At 38.5% G+C, this 22,846-nt stretch overlaps 1 protein-coding gene across 2 annotated transcripts in view; it reads left to right on the top strand.

Annotated features, from left to right (window-relative positions):
• Positions 1–22,846, top strand: part of LOC132915649 (cytosolic endo-beta-N-acetylglucosaminidase-like) — a 592,431-nt gene that overhangs the window by 46,229 nt on the left and 523,356 nt on the right. The window lies entirely within an intron of this gene.

Genomic DNA, 22,846 nt, shown 5'->3' with positions numbered 1-22,846 from the left:
GTTATTTCAATTAACCACCCCTATTGTCGTAACTGAAATCAGGGGATCGCCCTACTCGTGGTGTCGATCATCAGATCGTAACGGGAATTTACGACTCCCGTTGACGCTCCTAACGGAGACTCGTCTCCCCGCGACTGGACGAACAAAACATTGGTCCTTCGAGCCGGATTCACGTGCCAGCGAAAGGTGTTCCAAACGGTGAACATACAGTGCCACGTGATCCCACAGCCATTCCACGCTTGGACGTCATAAAACAAAACTTGAGGAGTTTCTATTTCAACTCAGTCAATAATAATGTCGATCAGCGCCAAAGCCAATAAAGTCAAAAGAAGGCGCGATAAGCAGTTTAAAGCTGCCATCAAGCATCTAAGGGAAAGCATCGAAGAGTCCGATCAACCCGTCGCATCACACATCAAGTCTGTGAGTGCACTTCAATCCCAGCTTGAGTATGCGTGGCAGAGATTTCAATCCTGCCAAAAAGAATTAGACGATTTAGATGACGAGGACCTCGCACAGGAAAAGCAAGCCTGGAAGGATTATGCTGAGCTGAGCTCGCGAATCCACAACATCGCAAGCAAAAAGCAACAATCAACATGTCGGATGCCATCTAATCATGAATTAGATAACAAGTCATCCATTACCGCCACGCCGGTAACGACTAAGCTGCCAGAAATTCACATACCCACATTCGACGGTATAATGGCAAACGAAACAAGAATCACCGCCTTGCATGAGGAGTGGAACGATCTAAGCGACGACTTCAAGAGCATAAGGAGACTACTCAACCAATACGAACTGTCCGGTCAGCACAACAAGGACGTCTTAATAACTTACCGAAAACTAGTTGACGACATTTGGAGACGATTCAACATTGTCTTTGACGAATTGCTTGAGATCGACGACAACGAACCTGAGGACTTACGGGATGTTTATATAGAGCTGGTAACACGATTGAACAACCTCAACGAAATTAATTCTTCCTCAACGGATGCCTCCAACACAATGGCGAATCCAAAACCATCGGAACGCTGCAGCAACACTTCCAGCAGTGTCCAGAGACGTAAGAATGATTTCAATAATAACAGTAACAATGTTCATACTCCGCCGATGGAGAAAGTCGTATCGAATCTAGCGTCGATTCCGTCGCATGACAAGCGAAGTTCATTGCATAATAATAATAATAATACGCGCAGCTCGCCAACACGCGACTTGACAACCAAGCTCGCATCGTCGCTACCTGAACGATCTGATTCAACGCTACCAATCGGTTTGAATCAGACAACTACTCAAGTCCGCAGCTCATCGCCTACACGCGATTTGACGACAACCAAGTTTGCGTCATCATTATCTGAACGATCTGATTCAACGCTACCGATCGCCTTGAATCAGATAACTTCTAACGTTCGTCGTTCGTCACCTACACGCGATTTGAAGACTAACTCTCACGAGTCTCTGGATCAGAAGGAACTGAATCCCGTCCAGGACAACTATGTTCATACTCCGCCGATGGAGAAAGTCGTATCGAATCTAGCGCCGATTCCGTCGCACGACACTCGCACCGCGTCACCGACACGCGACCTGACGACAATCACGTTCGCATCGTCATCATCACAACAATCTGATTCAACGCTAGCAAACTCCTTGAATCAGACAACTTCTAATACTCGCAACTCGTCGCCGACACGCGACCTGACGACAACCACGTTCGCATCGTCAGCATCACAACAATCTGATTCAACGTCACCAGACGCATTGAATCAGATAATCCTTCACGATCGGCGGGATCGCGAAGAAGAGAGAATCTCATCAGACGACAATTCGGCTCCGCCATTGATCTCTACGAATCCGTCACAGGATGTCTCATACCCTATCACGGCAATTCATAAAGTAGAGAACAACATGTTAAACTCCGTCAATGGCACCGAGGTCTATCCGAAGTCGAAATCAACGACAACCTCTCCGGAATCCACGACGTTCGATTTATACAGGAACAGGTTCTCCTCGATCATCACTTCGACGGCTAACAACCTATCCTGCATCACGGCATTTGCAACACATGAAACAAATATCATGCCGGAAACTCAATCTCCAGAAAATAACCTGAGGACTCCGCCTTCGCTACGGCCGAAAGAGTCCACACGCACGAGTGATCCGAATCGGAATGATCACTACCTTATTGCCTACATCGCTACATCGGGCAAATCTTTGTACACCACGTTCAATCGGGCGTCGACCCTGGCTCCAACGAAACCAGGACGGTCTCCAATGCCCAAACCATCAGAATACGAAAAACCTTTAAAGCAATCAAAATGGTTCATCTGGCCTACCTCTAATGAACTCACCAGTAAGGTCGCATCATCGCATTTCCTGCCTAATCACTGCCCTCAGACACTGAGATTTAGGCATATCCCGGGTTATGCGGAACCATCGGGCGCTCTACCTCACAATACTACGATGCCAAACGGACAACTCCAGAAGGATACAGAACTGATTAATCATCAACGCAATAAAGCAGGGTGGCTACAGATGTCTGCAACTGTTCATTCAAACTCACTGTATCCAATCAGGTGGAAGGAGTTGAACCAAAAAGACGGTAAGTCGTCACTTATGTTGTCTTTTATAGATCGTGAGGCCACGCCGGCACAACCATCAAATATCATCAAGAAGACGCGCTACGGGCGGCTCATCGGGGGGAGCCCTACCACCCAGTCATTTGTAGATCTCCTTCCAGCGTCTCCAAATCAGCTACATGTCAATCGCATTTGCCGCGATGAAAACGGTGAAAAGTATGACGACACCTCCTGGGCCGAGGTGTTCCACGATAATTCAGGGGCCGAGCTATATCACGACACTTCATGGATCGTGAACTTCAACGGCAAAGATCCTGGCAATACCGAGGATCACAACGATCCCAAATCCAAGGCTGGCCATGCACCTTCAACGCAACGGTCCTTCGGCCGTACTACCGAATTCGCTTCGACAACTCCAAATCAATCAAAAGTCCACATTGAAAGGGAAGCTACAGCGACTCAATCCCTTTTTGGACAAGGATGGGGTGCTACGAGTTGTAGGCCGACTCAGTCACTCAACACTACCTTTCATCCAGAAACACCCCATCATCTTACAATCGAATTCGCCCTGATGACGACATCATCATCGAACCAGCCAACATTTCTACGGCAGCAAGCTTTTTGGATCCAAGGCAAGTCACAGTCACAACGTCCAACGCCGCGACGCCCAACGCCGCGACATCCAACGCTCGTTATCTAACAAGGATCATCACTGTGAGAACGCGATTCGAACGGCTCATCGAGGGGAGCCCAGCCTCCCAATCAACTACAAAATCCCGCGTCGTGTCAGACGAATCAAGCAACACTGGAGTTCCATTCAACGCTACCTTTTGGATCAATCTAGTCCACTACATTTCCAGGACCGTGACGGTCCACGATCATCCAATCGGATGGGTCATCGGGGGGAGTCCAACCTCGCAAGCTTCAGCACAGGCGTTTCACACCTCCACGGCGGATTTACAAGCAGACCTCGCTCGATTTTGGGAAATCGACGAAGGATCACCAATTTCACATATTTCAGAGGCAGATCGACAATGCGAAGAACATTTCCAAAGTCACGTCCAACGCACCGATGAAGGACGATACATTGTCGCTCTCCCATTCAACGAAAGGACCCCGCCGCTTGGATCCTCAAAAGCCTTGGCGATGAAGCGTCTCACCTCTCTCGGCCGCCGGTTTCAACGAGACAAGCAATTCGAAGCCGACTATCGCGCCGTAATCAATGAATATTTGGATTTGGGACATATGACAAAAATCGCCACGGATCATTCAACTGACGAAGGATATTTTCTCCCACGTCACGGTGTTATCAAGGAGTCCAGTCAAACCACAAAGCTCAGAGTCGGGTTTGACGGATCTTCACCGTCCACCACCGGAGTTTCATTAAACGATCGACTTCATACGGGACCTAAGCTACAAGAGGACCTGTTCGACATTCTCCTAAGATTCCGTTCGCATCAATACGTTCTTACAGCGGCTCCATATCTCGCCATCCGGTGCCTCAGACAATTAGCGGACGACGAGGGATATCGATATCCACAAGCAGCAAAAATCCTACAACGCGATTTCTACGTCGACGATGTTCTCACAGGATCAGACACAAGAAACGAGGCACTATCATTGAGAACAGATCTCACGGAATTGCTCAAATTAGCCGGTTTGACCATTCGAAAATGGGCTTCAAATGATCGAGCACTGCTGAACGGACTTCCCGAACAGGACATGAACGAGAAGCTTCTTCTAGACAAGTCTCAAACTCTAAAAACTCTAGGTGTGGTCTGGGATTCATCTGATGATTCGATCCTGTATTTCGTCAAAACCAATCCCCTCACTTCTCGCATTACGAAGAGAATAATCAGCTCCACGATCATCCAAGGATCGACACGTTTAATGACACTTCATGGGCAGAAGTGTTCCATGACACTTCCTGGGCCGAGGTGATACACGACACCTCCAGGATCAAGGCATATATCGACACTTCCTGGGTCGATAATCACGACCGCAAGTTTCTACGCAACAAATGGAGCAAGGGGAGACACGACATTCGAGAAGGGACCATCGTCCTCCTCAGAGACGATAACGCTCCCCCAATGCAATGGCCACTGGGCAGACTCATCAAGGTCCATCCCGGCGCAGACGGCATCATCAGGATGGCTACCGTTCGAACAGCAACGAATTCCATAGATCGGAACATCAAGCGGATGGTACCACTACCGAGCAGATCGACACCAGATGACTCCGACCTAATCAGCAGCAACGCGGTCTAATTCGAGAGCCACCTCACCAAACAAAACACATCTTTTTGATCGGTACCCTCTCAACGGGGGGAGTATGTTACGGCGCGCTAGACGGTCAGTGCGACGTACCTTTCGGTCTGACCGCCGACGCCTATCTCTCATCAAACTGACCTGCAGTAACCTAGGGAACCACCATAAACCGAATCTTTTCAACTTACTTTCGATTCATACAAATATTATTCGGTTTATGGATGGTCATTCGAACAGTCATTAGGTTTATTGCACTCTCTTGTTAATTACGGGGAAAGCAGATGTGTCCCGTTAAATGGCGGGTTTTTCCCAAAAAACAGATGTGTCCATTTAATGGCGGGTTTTTCCCAAGAACAAGGACACCCATGAGCCAAATATGCAGGAGACTTTCTCCTTGCATTATATGTATTAATATTGGCTAAAAACCAATGGGCATCGCGGATCGTTACCCTCACTATTCTACCTAAATGTGTGAACAACGAATCCGCGTCCTTAGTTCAGCAAGGATACACCCACACCGAGCTTTCCTCCTAAACAAGACGAGATGGGTCAGTCACTGTTCTATTGGTCCTCAAACAGTCAAGTACACTGTTCTACAATCAGTCACTCGGGACTGCTCTTCTACTCCTCAAACAGTTTAGTTCACTGTTCTGCAATCAGCCACTCGGGGCTCTTCTACTCCTCAAACAAGCAAGTAGACTGTTCGGCAATCAGTCACTCGGCGCTCATCATTCAAGAAGACAGTCAAGCAGTCAGTCAAGTCACTGCTCATCATTCAAGCAGACAGTCAAGTTTCTGCTCTTCCATTAAGCAGTCAGTCAAGTTACTGCTCATCATTCAAGCAGACAGTCAAGTAAGTCTCTGCTCTTATACAAAGCAGTCAGTCAAGTTACTGCTCATCATTCAAGCAGACAGTCAAGTCTCTGCTCATCAATCGGCAAGTCATTCAAGTACAATTATAGCCACCGAGGCATTACTTCAATTCACGCGAACGAGATATTCGATTCTTCGCATCAACATACTTCGGACGGTTCTTGCAATCATTCGGCAAGCTAGTTTAATAATTTCATACGATATCGGGATTCATCGCGTTAACCGATATCCATCTCAACATATTTGTATATACGTTCCAAGTGTTGTGAAAAGTGGCAAAATAAATAAAAATAGATAACTGGAGACTACAGTTATTTCAATTAACCACCCCTATTGTCGTAACTGAAATCAGGGGATCGCCCTACTCGTGGTGTCGATCATCAGATCGTAACGGGAATTTACGACTCCCGTTGACGCTCCTAACGGAGACTCGTCTCCCCGCGACTGGACGAACAAAACATCTTCTGTTAAATCTTTTTCCACTCTTTTTAACAGATTATCAAAATATTGACATTCGGAAATAATTAAAAACTCTTATTTCATCTCTTCTTGGTTGAGACATGAGAATTCGATACAAACTCAGTTGATCTTTTACGATAAGAAATAACCAATTTCCTCTGTTGATTGTCTTTCTACGACGCCGATAATAATATTTAAATTCATTTTTCCTAACTACAAATATCGGAACGAACAAACAAATAAAGGAAGTAATCATACGCGTGACAGTTGAATTTTCAGAAGATACGGCACTGTGCGAAAGCTATTTTCGGTTATTATTAATTCGGCAAAGATTCTGAACCGATCGAAAAACCATATCTGATGTGAACTGACAACCCGATCTGAACTGTCTGTTATACGTACAAAAATTCATCGAATTTCCATTCCTTGCCTGAAGTTAAATAAGATATCGAAGGGTATTCATTTGAAGCCCGACGATGGGCAGAAGACAGCTGTGAAATCTTTCATCAAAAATAGGCCAGCAGAATTCCGCTGACGGAATAAAAAAAATTTGTTACGCGTCAAAAACGTATCAATGTTAACGATGATTATATTGAAAGTTTGTAGTCAATAAATTATGATTTTATTCGTCTTCATTATACAGTGTTATTGCATTATTTATTATATTATACTTTATCTTTTGTTTTCATTTCATTTGAATAATTGTTTTCGTACTCGAGATACAAGCGATCGTGCATTAATTAACTCGCATAATATGTATTATCATTAGTCGTTACAGGTATATTTAACGAACAGTCAATGAAATTTGAATAAAACGTATTAAAGGGTGTTAAATGAAAGGTATCAAACGGATCTTCACGCTGAAGTTATTATAGCAAGGATTCGCTAATGTTGCTAAGAAAAATTACATTTCTATTATTTAAAAGTATATGCCTGTATAAATTATAATAAAACAGTTATTGTATTATATTTTCATAATTATCTGGTAAAAAAAGAGTCTATTTTACGCTACTTTGTAAAATACCAAGGACATGAACTGTTTGAGAAAGCGAGGAAAATGTACGTCGTTATATGATTTAATGAATCGTGTAATTTAAATTGTAAGAATAAAGGTTGAGAGTACGATAGAACAAAGGAGATCACCTTCAATTATGCTCTTCGTTTTATTTTAAAAATCTGTATTGCAAGGTACAATTTGCACTTTCTATTATACTTCATTTTGTTATAGTTAAATAACAGAGAATAGCTTTGACATTATTTGAATATATTATACTACAAAGTTGCTTACACACACCTACATGCTTATCTACTTACGTAAATATATTCATTTACATTTCGAATTCTATTTCGTATTGTTCGAAACCATCGTAGCGTCTTTGTTGTGAACTTCCATTAAATAACGAAATGCTCGAACAAATGTTATTTCGAACTGAATACGAAAGAGAATCGAGGAGAAATATCCAAAATTCGCTAATAAAACTGGTTTCTTTCTTTTAGTGACAGACGATGTTAAAGAAATTCTTACTTCTTAGCTGTCCATCGTTGCTGTTTAGCTGTTTCATTCGTTGAATATAGTATAATCTTATTATTATTTATCGTAGCATTTAGGTAGCAAGCTTAGTCAAAAAACGACGGTGAGAAACGAGATACTTTAGAAGTCTATAAAAATTATTATTTATTCCCGAAAAAGGCGAACAATTTTTCAAGGAAGACTCATGAAATTATAAATATTAAAAGTCATCTATAATATATTACTCAATCGGTGCATATATTATTCGTTTAACTTCTTTTTTTACTTTTTTAACTTTCGCTGTAAATTTTCTGAACAACCCATAATTATAATTTTCATAACATTTTTGATCGGACGTAATGTCCATATATTTTGACTTTAAACAATTTATTCGCAGAATTTTAAGATCAAAGTAATCGATTTATCAGTTAGATTTACAGCAAAAGAAAAGAGCTAAAAATAAAATTCCACGGAGATATTAATAGAGAAGTTTCACTTTTAAGCACATTTGGATTAAATCCGGGGATTTAACCGTGTGATTAATAGCATAGATACACCGACAGCGGGACAAATTCCTTTCGTCTCTCGTGTTTGTAAATGAAATTACGGAAGCCAATTTCTTTTAGCCCTGAAATAACAGGAAGTACGAGATCATTTATCTAAATATCGCTAATGTGCCACTTGCTTTACTTAATAGTACAATGCAAATTTAACGGATCGGAATTTAAATAAACCCTTGGGACATTTGTATATACTAGAAGATCAGAATGATCTCATAAACTCACAACGAGTATTCTGTTGCATCAAATATTGTTTTATTACCTTTTTAAATATTAGCCTGTTAACAAGAGTTGGTTGCGTTTTCGTGATAGAAAAATAATTGTTGTTACGGCGCGCTAGACGGTCAGTGCGATGTACCTTTCGGTCTGACCGCCGACGCCTGTCTCTCATCAAACTGACCTGCAGTAACCTAAGGAACCACCATAAACCGAATCTTTTCAACTTAATTTCGATTCATACAAATATTATTCGGTTTATGGATGGTCATTTGAACAGTCATTAGGTTTATTGCACTCTCTTGTTAATTACGGGGAAAGCAGATGTGTCCCGTTAAATGGCGGGTTTTTCCCAAGAACAAGGACACCCATGAGCCAAATATGCAGGAGACTTTCTCCTCGCATTATGTGTATTAATATTGGCCAAAAACCAATGGGCATCGCGGATCGTTACCCTCACTATTCTACCGAAAAGTGTGAACAACGAATCCGCGTCCTTAGTTCAGCAAGGGTACACCCACACCGAGCTTTCCTCTTAAATAAGACGAGATGGGTCACACACTGTTCTTCTACCACGCAGACAGTCAAGTACACTGTTCTTCTACTCCTCAGACAGTCAAGTAAACTGCTCTTCTACTAAGCAGACAGTCAAGTACAATTCTAGCCACCGAGGCAGTAACTTCAATTGACGCCAACGAGACATTCGATTCTTCGCGTCAACATACTTCGGACGATTCTTGCACTCATTCGGCAAGTCAGTCAAGTACAATTCTAGCCACCGAGGCAGTAACTTCAATTCACGCCAACGAGACAGTCGATTCTTGGCGTTAACATACTTCGGACGGTTCTTGCACTCATTCGGCAAGCTAGTCTAATAGTTTCACACGATATCGGGATTCATCGCGTTAACCGGTATCAATTTCAACTTATTTCTATATACGTTCCAAGTGTTGTAGAAAGTGCGAAACAAATAAAAATATATAACTGGAGACTACAGTTATTTCAATATAACCACCCCTATTATCGTAACTGAAATCAGGGGATCGCCCTGCTCGCGGTGTCGATTCGTAGATCGTAACGGGAATTTACGACTCCCGTTGACGCGCCTAACGGAGACGCGTCTCCCCGCGACTGGACGAATTAACAATTGTCTTATTATGAATTTTTGTGAAATTACGAAATACTAAACTCAACGTTTCAAGGAAACAATTGTTCACCCTTTTAAAAGATAATATTAGATCTTATACATACACGAAAGGCAAATATTGCATTTCAGTTGAAATACATCGAAGTGATTACACAATTTTTGTTATTCCAATTTTTGTATCGTGAAATTAAATTGATTTTAAAAATGAGTTTGATATTGAAAATTAAAATGGTACTTCACTTAATACATCATCAAATATATCAGAATATATGCATATAAATTACGGCCCAGAATTACGTACTGTTTGAAGTTAGGATTTAATTAAACATCCGGTTTTACACATGGCATAATTCAAGCACAATTTCATAAAAGCAATTCTGTGAATGATCCTACGAAATGTTTATTGATTAGGGCTGCACAAAATTTTACGAGATCATACAAGCTACACAGGTGTATTATTTCAATGAGTTATCGAATATTTCGAAAAATTCAAAGAAATTTTATTATTATATATTAAGATCTTTTTTTTTTATCGTTATACTATTTTTATTCAAAAAATCATCTACATCTGGTTTATTATTTAATTAATTGCGTTAAAATCGTAGTTTCTCTTTGATGGAACATCATATTTAAATTGGAATACTGTCAAAGGTTTGTGAAAAGGAAGTAAACAATTTCTATCATCAGTTACGTGATATTGCATAACGTTACGTATATCAGTTGCGTAATTTTAATAGAAAGAAATCATAAAAATAACTGTCTATATTCATTTTTATGCCATTTAAGAGGAGTTCAGCCTTTTTATAAATACGTACCATCAAAAAGAAGTATAAAATATAATGTATACAATAGATAGCAATTTACTACGATCGATACATTCAATCTTCAACCTTACCACATTGCTCCTAGCATAATCGCTCAAAATTAAACTTATCACATACGTTAACATTCAAAATAAATTTTTCGATAATACAATTTTTATTCATAAATGACTTGTATAGTGTATCGCACAAATTATTCACCCCACTGTCTTTCATATATCAGAAATTTAGAACTGCTGATATATGTACGTATTATTTCTTCAATTATCATAAAGTTCCTTACGAAAATTTTCTTAAAGTGCATCCTTGCATGCTGCAACGAGACTTAATGTCTTAATAATTGCTTGCGAAAGAAACTATACGTGTTAACCGCAGACTTCCAGCGCAAGAACTACCTAAAATTCGCGATCGATAACACGTCACGCAAGAAACGAATGCTGTCACCGGCAGTGACGAGTGAATGGCTCGTACAGTCGGCCGGCGAACATCTTGATTGAAATTTAAAAAGATCAGCCGACAGAATTCGCGCAATGGAAGTCCGTATCAGGGTGGAGGAACGATCATTAACTTCCCTCAATACAAATTCATGACACTTTTCTCGTTTGTCTTCATCAGGTGTGTATAGTGAAAGTATTTGAATGTTCATAGACACCTTTAATGTATGTATTAGGTACGTGTGTCATATGAAACATTTTGAAATTTCATGTACGCTGTAACGAGATAGGATCATCATGACTGTATTAGTAAAATTGGTGAGCAATAGCAGCTATTGTTAAATGGCAAATTGACAATATATCTGGCTTTGAGACCAGGGAGTAATTTCATAGGAATCGTCTTTTGTTTAGTTTGCAGTTCCTTCTTGCTTTCGGATGCAATTTATCAGTGGCCAACGCCCAAACCGCGATAAGTGCACTCTCGTTCCTTCCCAGTCGACTGCGAACCTCCGAGCTAAACGGACCTCTCAGCCCTAAAAAAAAAAAAGGGACAGCTGGCCCAGACCCGAACAGTGCGCGCGCCAACTAGACAATCTTTCGCGAAGAGAAAGACAAAGTGGAAAAAAGAAAAAAGTGGCAGAAAGTGGAAAATTGATTAGTGACACCATCGCTATAAATAGGGAAAAAAAATAACAACAAAATAAAACAAAATAAATAAAAAAATAGGCGACATCGATAATGAAGCAGAAAGCAAAAAAACGGAACCCTCCGTAAGCCCAACAAAAAAAACCAGTAAAAGAAAAGCAATCTCGCCAAAAACGGACAAAGAAAACAACATTAGCATAAGACTTTCCGCGCAAAAAACGCGGAAACTCAACCCACAACCAAAGCTAGTGAGAAGGTCCAAAAGACTACCAGACAACCCGGAAAACACAGAAGAAGATCTCGTTCTAATCCAAGAAGAAAACAATACACAAGATACCACCGTCAAAGAAAGCAAAAACATGAAAACTACAAGAAGCCCTCCCTCACCAGTGATACCAACAAAAAACAGATTTGAAGTGTTACAAACACAGGAAACCACCTTACCACAACAACAGAATCACACACAAGCAACGTCAACAAAAGAATCAACAATACAAAATGCGATCGTGGAAGCCATAAGAAGGAAGAACAATGAAATGCGAATCAAAGCAAACAGGAGGACTACATCCACAGTGGGAACACCACACACCCAAGAAAAATTAAACGACACACGAACAAACAGCCCCATCGCCCCACCTAGGAGGCCGCCGACACCACAAAATCAACATACTCATCTGATCAAACCAAAAGAGCAACCCCCACCGACAAAGGCACCGAGGGAACAAGCACAACAGGAACAGCCCACCAACCACCCTACAGAGGAACAACAGGACGCCCCCTCACCCACAAAAGGTAACAGGCCCCCGCCAATCAACATAACGCATCAAGACCCAAAAGACACCATTGCTCTCTTACAAGACGCTCTCAAAATCAGAAACTTTCACATCAACAGAATACACGCGAGCAAACACGCTCTATACCTACATAATCTAAACGACTACATCAAAGCAAAAGAATTACTGATAACAACCAACACAACATTCTACACATACACACCAAAAGCACAAAAACAACACATGTACCTATTAAAAGGACTAGACATTAACCTCACAGAGACAGAAATACTAGAAGACTTACAAGCATTAAAAATAGACGACATACAGTTTACGAAAGTATCGCGCTTCTCGACAAGAAAGTCAAGGGAAAGTAACAGACTGCTCCCAATATACATAGTACAGGTATCCCCCAATAGCAACGTCGTGAAATTACAAAAAATAAATAGACTAAGCTACTACAAAATAACGTGGGAAAAAATAAGAAAAAATGACATTACCCAATGCCACAAATGCCAACGATTAGGCCACACAGCACAAAACTGCAACCTAATCTACCGCTGTGTAAAATGCACCGAGCCCCATGGCCCAGGCGAGTGCAAAATAAAAAAAGACGATTCAATCACAAAGGATAAAATATTCTGCGTCAACTGCAAAAGCTACGGACACCCCGCGTCATACAAAGGGTGCCCCAAAATCATAGAGCTACGCCAAAAACTTTCAGAAAAAATTAAAAAAGACAAAGAAACAAAAATCAAACGACTAGACCAGATAAGCCGAAAATACACTCCAGAACTAAAGTTCTCGGACGCAGTGAAACAACAAGCAAGACCAAAGCAGGAAATCGAAAACCCCCCACACACAATAAACCCAAAACTAGATTCGCGGGCAAACCAAATCCCAATTACAACCGAGTTCATCCCTCAACAAATAATATTAAACGCTTTCGAAGATTTTAAAAAAAGTATCATCCAAGCACTAAATCAACAACAAATACAACTCAACGAATTAAAAAATGCAATATCATCGCACGAAGACAGGTTCAACACCATCTTCAACTCCTTAGATATCGCAGTCGACAATTAGCCAAAACACACCAAACCAACAAACACAGCATAAAACATCCAAATTAGATTTAAAACACCTGAAAATAATTGCAATAAATGCAAACTCTCTAATCTCAAACCAAAAAAGATACAGTATGCTAACCCTAATAAACAAAGAAACCCCCGACCTCGTACTCATCTCAGAAACAAAACTGAACAAAAGACACAAAGTATCCTTCAAAAACTACTCCATAATAAGACACGACAGACCAAACGCTATCCAAGGAGGAGGAACGGCAATCCTCATAAAAAACCCCCTGAAATTCAAAGAAATCCAAAACGACAAAATAACAAGTTTTAAAACCCTGGAGACGACAACCATAAAAATAAAAATAAACAAAAAGGAAATCTTACTCATCACTGCAGCCTATGCAACCTACGGAAACGAAAAAGAATTTAACGACGAATTCAATAACCTCTTCGAACTTTTACAGCTCGACAAACAAGAAAACTTCCACATAATAGCCGGCGACCTTAACGCAAAACACACAAGCTGGAAAAACCCACTAAACAATACGAGAGGAAACTTCATCAGAAACTGGCTAGACAATAAAAGCATACACTACAAAACAAACCTTTACAGCTCCGAGCTACCCTCCTACCCAAAAGGAGGTTCATACCTCGACATATGCCTAACAGATGCACGACTAAAAATCCAAAACTTACGACCAAATAACACGGTCAAAACCCTAGACTACGACAGCGACCATAAAGCCATACTCTTACAGATAAACAAAAACACATCCGACTACCTAACACTTGAAACACAAACCGAAACCCCCAAGTACAACTACAAAAAGACAAACTGGAAAAAATTCCAAAAACTACTCGAACAGAAATGCGACCTAAATATCTACAACAACGTCAACCTAACAAACAGACAAATCGACACATACATAGACGAAATCGAAAAACACATACAAAGCGCACTCCAAAAATCCGTCCCAACCTTCAAACAAAAAAACTCTTGCGATCCATATATCTACAACAAAATAAAAAAACTACAACGAGACAAAAGCTACATACTCTCCAAAATAAACAATATAAAACACAACTACTCTTACGACAAAAGAGAGGAATTAGAATACCTAAAATACCTACTACACAAAATAAAATTACAACAAAAACAAGAATTCGCAAACTCTATAAACCTCTACTGGACAAACAAAATAAAAAATATCTCCAAAAACGACTCAGCCAACATGTTCCCACAAATAAATCAAATCTTCAGACCGAAAGAACAAAACCCCAGCACTCCGCTCAAATTGCCCCCAGAGAAAGCTCCCCTCATCCAAGAAGCAGGTATAGAGATACACAACACCAGCAAAGACACCGAGAATAACTTCATAATAACTAAAACAACAGAAAAACTAGACATCATAGGCACCCACTTCTCCAAAACACACACCCAAAACGAACACATGGGCCGAGAAGAATTAAACAGAATCATCATCGCAGAAACGAACAAACTCAAAAACGAAATAGAACAAGACATAACGTTAAACAAAACAGTCTGCACGTTCTCAAACGAAAACACCTCAGACAATCCCAAACAACCAGAAACAGAAATAAATTACTTTACAAATTATAATCAACTAAACAAAGTCTTCGCCAAGCTAAATAATAAAAAATCCTCCGGCTTCGACGGCATCCCGAACATCTCACTTAAGCACCTACCGAACAAAATAAAATGGTACTACACAGTAATATTCAACAATGCGCTAAACAACGCATACTTCCCGAAAAAGTGGAAAAAAGCCAAAATAATAGCAATCACAAAAAAAAATAAAGACGGCTCATCACTCACAAACCTACGACCAATAAGTCTCCTCCCCAACATAAGCAAAGTATTTGAAGTAGTCATCAACAACCCCCTAACTACATTCTGCAAAAAAAAAAACATTATACCAGAAAACCAATTTGGCTTCCGACACAAACACTCCACACTACACGCGACAAACAAACTCACGTCAGACATCTGCTGGGCACTAAACGCAAAACAACGAGTAGCCGCCTGCTTAATAGATCTCGAAAAAGCCTTCGACACAGTCTGGATCACAGGCCTCATTTATAAATTAATAAAAAAAAACTTCCCGAGATACTTAATCAAAATAGTATGGGACATGATCACAAACAGAACATTCCTAATGACCGAGGGTTCTCATACATCGAACAAAGAATTCACCATAAAAAACGGACTCCAACAAGGAACTGTAAACTCCCCGCTACTCTTCAACATATACAACAGTGACATATTAAACCTGTTCGACATGAACAAATCTACCCACAAACGCTCCATAGCCTTCGCAGACGACCTAATCATCTACGTAACAGGCCGCAAAACTAAAACAATAAACACAGACCTCCAAGAACTATTCGACAAAATCAACGATTACTACTACACATGGAAACTAAGAATCAACGCAAACAAATGCGAAAGCATACTGTTCAAACCCAAAACCAGCGAAATCGGCCCAGCAGAAAGAAAACACTGCAAAAATTTCCAATTAAAAGAAAAGTCATCCGAAGAGTCAATCATATCACACAAAAACTGCGTAAAGTACCTAAGCATAAACATAGATGACAAACTAAATTACAAACAACACATAGAAACCCAACTCGCCAAGGCCAATAAAGCATTCTGGAGAGCAAAAAGACTATTTTACTCGAAACATCTCAAGAGCAATGTAAAAACATTATGCTACCAAGCTCTAATTAGACCGATTATAACATACAGTTGCCCAATCTGGTACAACATACCAGCATCGCTAATGGAGAGAATCCGCGTTTTCGAAAGAAAATGCATTAGAGCTTGCCAAAATGCGTACAGATCCGAACAGAGCGGATACAAAAAATATATAAAAAACAAAAAAATTTACGACCTAGCCAACATTCACCGCATTGACTGTCACATACTAAAACTAGCAAGAAATCATTTCGCACAAGCGTCAAAAATAAAAGAAAACAGCCTAATCTTCAGCGGCTTATACCCAAACGTACTATATTACAAAAATACAATGACAACAGGCTACATCCCCCCAGAAGCGTTCCTATACCTAGACGAAAAAAATTACCTCCAAGATCAAAACAATATCCCGATAATTTTCCACATAAAAAGAAAAATAGGGATAAAGACAATACTCTACGAGGAAAACTTAAACGGACTGACTGCAGACACCAGGTGGAGGTACAACATGGCCCTCCCCCAAAAAGACACTAAAGACAAACACAGAAGAAACACAAAAAAATATTGGTGGATTCCAAACCCATAAGAAAATATAAGTGAAAACTACCAATTTAAAAAAAAAAAAAAAAAAAAAAACCATTCTACCACCGTATAACCTAGATGTAAATACTGTAAATATGTAAATACTATAAACAATTGTAAATAATATAATTTAACACCCCCCTCCCCTTCCCTCTCATCCCCCCCTCCCCAAAATCCCACAACGCATAAAAGTAATACACCGAGGAGTCCTGTTTTGCGGCCAAGTTTCAGGACAAAATACAACACACACAAGAATACACAAAAATCACGCACCAATGCGACTTAAACCCAAAAAACAAAAAAATAAACGCAAAAACCGAAAATCCACGACGCATATTAGACCATGGCTACGTCGTACCGACGCGTATCGGTACTTTTGCCTAAACACACTATACTCAAATTCATTGTTTATTGTGAATCTCAAAAATGTACAAAAAATCAAATATTGGCTAAATGAACTATTTAAAAAAAAAAAAAGCACTCTCGTTCCTGTCCGATCACGAAAGTTTTAAGCAACGCTGGGCAGCACGGATGGATAGTACTAAGATGGGTGACCGCTTGGGAACTCCGTGTGTGATGTTTGGTTTTTTTTTTACATCAGCCCAGTATTTGAACTAGCTAAGAGGATGACGCGAGTAGCAACTGTCCGAAGAAGAAGATACAATGGGGCATGAAAGGAAGGACGACCCTGATGAATGCCGACAGGTATTACCGGGGTTTGTCCGCCCTTGAAACAGTGGAAGTAGGAGGGAGAGGTTTTTAGTGGGGGTATGGCAACACATCCGCCCGAGTCCCCCACATAACCCAGTGGCGCGGGTCACACTGGACATGCGTAACACAGCATGTTCCCCTCCTCACGCAAAAAGACGTAATATATCAGTATCTTGGCTTAGTCTTCTCCACTGAACCCAATTTCACTGATACAGATAAAGTCTGTTTAACTTCTTTATGAAAGACCTCGCGTAATTTGCTTCAAATTATTTAAGAAAATATTTCAACCTAACAGCGGCGAAGCCTACGTTCATTTGAACCTAATTTGGCCTGTTACTTTGATGTATACTTGATATCGTGTCCTGTTATCGGATGACTGCTTCGTCCGGAAGGGCGGTCGTTTGATTAACAGTTCAAAGATTGTCTGGATATCGAAACTGAACTTGATTGAGTTTTATAATTGCTTTTTAGTGGAGTTGGCTACTGTGCCCATTACTTTAGCTCCCTCGATTCTTCCAATAAAAAATTTCTTCATTCAGTCTGATCATGCATAATCTTTGTAACGAGTTTCCCTGCATCGTGTAATTTTTCCATGAAGAGTGAACCTTATCGATACCGTCTGGTTCTTCGATCAATAATGCTGTCATAGGCGAACCAGCAGCCGCTAACGCTGCATTTGCCAATTGTTGGTCACGCGGCTATCTCTCGATTTTCCATCCTTTGACGATTTTAAACGAGTTGAAAATATTGACTGCTACGCAAAAAACACGCTTCATTTGCACCGAATTACGAAAGAATATGAAAAAGAATGAACGGAACGAATCGAGAAGCGAAAATATTCTTCCTGTTTGTATTCTGCTTTTCCTTTACTTTAGACGTAGTGACATGTAAAGGATATCAAAGGCAATACTACACGTGCAATCGAACGTAGGAAGCGAATGGAATACAGCCAAATTAAAAAATATTTGTACAGTAATTGATTTGAAAAGAAAATGTAGAATATCGCTTATTAAGGAAATTTTAATAACTAAAAAAATATGTATATAGTTTTAGGAGTCTGCACAATAATTTCCAGAAAACAGAACATAAGATATCTATGTTCCTTGTGAAAATATTAAAAAATATCTAAAAACTGGCATTGAATCTATCAAATTGACGAATAAATACGCGAAATATTTTTCCGTTCTTCGAAAAGAGCTCTCTCTCTAAATCATTTCTTTGTAAAATATGGGTTCCTGGAAATATAGGTATTTTTTCTTTCAAGCGGTCTCGTATATTTCCAATAATGTCTTTTGTTTAACTATTGCGTAGGTGGTTTTAAATGTTTCCTAACAAGTTGAACGCTTACGTATCAATAGTATTATTGCTTTGGATTGTTATCTTGCATCCGATTCAGGTCAAGAAATAATTCAAAGAGCTTACATGAGAAGAACGAAAAGATATTTCAGATTATTATTATAAGTCCTTTTTAATTTGATAAATTCAATACTACGGCGGTTTTAAACCGTAACAAAATCGAAGGACAAACCGACTAAATAATAAAATAATTTTACCGGAATAAAGTTACAATCAATTAATTTTAGCGGAATAAAGCTAGCATTTAAAATTAATTAATTTTAGCGGAATAAAGCCAACATTTAAAATTAATTAATTTTGGCTTTATTCCGGTAAAATTATTTTATTATTTGGTGGGTTTCTCTTTCGATTTTGTTATGGTTTAAAGCCGCCGTAGTAAAAAATTAATTAATTTTAGCGGAACGAAGCTAAAATTAATAAATTTCGTTTGCTCAAATACAAGGTAATATTTATTACGTACATGTTTGTAGAATTTTTTAAATATTTGTTAACATTTTCACAGAATACATAGATACATCGCTCTTTCTGTTATGATAATTATTTTAAAGGCTTGTAAGAATATGTTCAATATCGAATCCGTTATATTTCTTATTAATAAACGATGTTCTACGATAGTTTTGCTGAAATTAATTACTATACAAATACTTCTTGCGCTGATGTTTGTTATAAAATATTACAATACTATAACGAAACATTGAAACATAAATGATTACAGTCATGATACCATTGTTGGTAAAATTTGAAACATACCTACATAGAAGCTACAAGACAATTGCAAACGTGCACTTCGCAAATGGTACATTGATATGTTCGTGCGGTCAATTATTCATATTGTTAATAAGCTTCGCTGTTTGGCGCGGCGACACGTAAATATTACGTTTAAACAACTGCTCGTGCTGTGCTCAATTTTTTAACCTAAATATGTGTGTTAACAATAAATTTCTTGTAACTCACATACCTATATATTTTTCATTTACAATTGTAGTATTATATTGCAACATTAATTTTCAAAACTTTTGTACAACAATATTTGTAGATACAACGTAGTCGAAATCGTCTGTGATAAATATTTCAGTACTTTCATAAATCACTCTACGAGTACATAGACTTTCATCTCACTGCACCTTAAATAGATAGATTGTTAAGAAGAAACGTAGAGACCGTGACGTGCCTATCAATTATCCTCGATCGATCTATTCTTCGAGGCAGAATTGGTTGAATTATCCTAGCTTGTCTCTCGTATCTTTATAATTCTGTATTTATTTTTCTGTTTTTTTTTTTTTTTTTTTTTTCGTTAAATTGTAATAGAATCTTCTATTTAATTGCTTAATTATACCGAATATAGGTAGCTCTTTGATATCAAACATTCTTCTATCGAAAGGATCGATGGGTAAGATATAAGCAGGAAGTAATTGCTCGGACATGATGAATAGTATGTGATGCATGAACTTTGCAGAATGCAGGGACTATTAAGACGTACAGACGTGCATTTATATGATGCATCGACTTTTATTACTCTGTTAAGTGAAATATAGAACGCTTTTTATTACTCTATTTAGTATATTTCAATGTAAAATTATAAAGCTGAAATGTTGAAAATGTTACGTTTAACGTATAACGAGATATTGAAATATCTCGAATAACGAAGTACGAGTTATACTTTGAACACGATCAAAAATGAGAATGTATTTCGATGTTGAGCAACTCGGCATTGAAAGTCATAATTTTATTAAAATAGTAATAAATATATATTAAATATTACTTATAATTAAATAATTTAATTTATAATTCAGGAAAGTCTATCACGTTATTACTGAAAAAAAGTATATTTATATTATCATAAAGGTTGCGCTGGTTTCTACGTTAATTTAAAAACGTTCATATGTATAAATAAGTAAAATACGAATACGATCAACGCAATTAGTTGCACGTAAAGCTCCACGACTTTATTTACATCATACTATATCTCGAGATAACATGGAAGAAGAAATGTGAGATTTTAAAGCTTTGAGATATTTTCAGTTCGTAGGAAAGAGTATAAATATAATTTATGAAAGTCTGAAATGAAAGTATGAAATGAAAGTATGAAATGAAGGAAATATCCTCTTCTCTTAAAATCGGATAATTTAGAAAAGATTTATCTTCTTTCAGGGCTGACTAAATTTCAAAAAATTTCGTATAACACGTAATGTATTCATAAATCCATTTTTGTAAGCCACTGTATGTTCCATAAACTTTATAACCTGGCAAACACGGAGATGGCACCCCGCTAAGGGTAGCTACCCACAGGCTATATTTCCTTTTTTTTCCCTAATCACTAAAACATCATAAATAATACTTTACCAAATATGCTTCGGGACAAATTGAAAAAACCAAAATAAAATAAAATAAAATAGAAAAAAAAAGAAAAAGAAAAAAAAAAGAAGAAGACTATGTTCGAAAACTTAGTTCCATCCTACGCCTTTAGTCTCTCGAGAGCATTCGTCGTCTTTTACAATTACGTTACGTATTTTATCACACTCGGTACGAAAATAATTGCAAGCTGAACGACACGATGAGTGCATGCTAAATTAAAATCAAATAAAGTCTGGCGACTGACAGAATTTCAAAGTAATGATTTCCTTTCTCGCGGGGGCACATTTTCAAAAGGAGGATCAAACGATCCAAACCGATTACAGCTTAATCTTTCACGTTCGATACTGCGTTTCGATTTTATAATCAAAAATTCAAATAATAAAATATTCAAATAATCAAATTCAAATTATAGTATCCGATAAGGTTACCCTGGCTTCCCCTTTCCTGGCTTTCCCTTTCCTGGCTTTATTGGATGTTGCGTTTCATAACACATTATCGTGATTCGCAGAGAAGAAAGGGAGGGAAACATCGCAGAAACTTGATTTTCCCGTCGACGGTGTTTTTTTTCTTTCGGCTCGCGCGTTTCAAACAGAATGAAATAACAGAATAATTCACCGGGCAGGTAATCGTACGAGTGGACTTTAAAGTTCTGCTTTGTAAATTGCATACAATTAGCGCGTTCGTTCATTTCGAAACCGTATCGGAAATGTCGATTAAGAGAATTTAATAAAACCTGTAAAAGTACTGTAAGAGGATATACTTCCATATCATCACGTAATTGTATGAATTATTTATTTCATCAAATTATATATAGTTCAAGATATATAAAATGATACAGACCAAATGAAATCATACATTTTTTGCGATTTGTAGTGTTTGGTTAGAAATAACGTGCCGTGGGTTTGTTTCGAATCAGGACAGTTCTATTTGATCAAATTCATAGCATCATAATCTGCAACGTAAATTGTATGGCAAACAAGAAACATGTTTTTTTTTTCTATTTTATTTTATTTTATTTTGGTTTTTTCAATTTGTCCAGAAGGATATTTGGTAAAATATTACATCTTGTTGGTAAAAAAAAAAGGATAAAAATAAAATATAGCTTGAGGGTAGCTACCCTCGCAGGGTGCCAACGTCGTGTTTGCTAGATTATATTTTTTATGAGGCCTATTGGGCGTTCCCTTTTTAGTGAAGAAACATGTACGGGAAATTCTTTCTATAAACGAATATTTTAAAAGATAGGTAGACGTTGGATATATCTTAATAGATGTAAACGTCGTCAATTGATAACTGCAAATCTGAATAAAATATTCTAGATAATATTCGATAACATAAACATATATCAAATATCTTTCCGACATACTTTGCATATTTCATTTGCATAAATATCATACCTATATCTATATTTCTTGTTTATTAGGATATAAAATTAAATTTATACGTTATTTTTTATTTATCTTATGAATTTAAAGAGTGGTTATGATGGCATCGAATGTCTAACTGAATTCTTTTAGATTTCAATACTCGGGAATAGCTGTTAACTGAACTTGTTTTTCCGTACACAGCTAAGGGATCACGCAAGATCCTGTACGTTTCCTGCACGATCACTTCGTGTAACATGGATTACATTCTTTGGCTTTTCGCGCGACGTTCACCATTGCTGTTCGCCTTTAAATTTTATTCGAAGGGAAAAATGCCAGGTACGCGCGTCGAGGCAATTACGGGACTACGGGATAGCAAATTAGATATCAACGACGGAGGAAATACTTCGTATT

Source organism: Bombus pascuorum, unplaced genomic scaffold (genome assembly GCF_905332965.1).
Source record: "Bombus pascuorum unplaced genomic scaffold, iyBomPasc1.1, whole genome shotgun sequence".
NCBI classification, from domain to species: domain Eukaryota; kingdom Metazoa; phylum Arthropoda; class Insecta; order Hymenoptera; family Apidae; genus Bombus; species Bombus pascuorum.
Note: the sequence above shows the minus strand (reverse complement) of the source record. Positions and strands in the feature narration are given on the sequence as shown.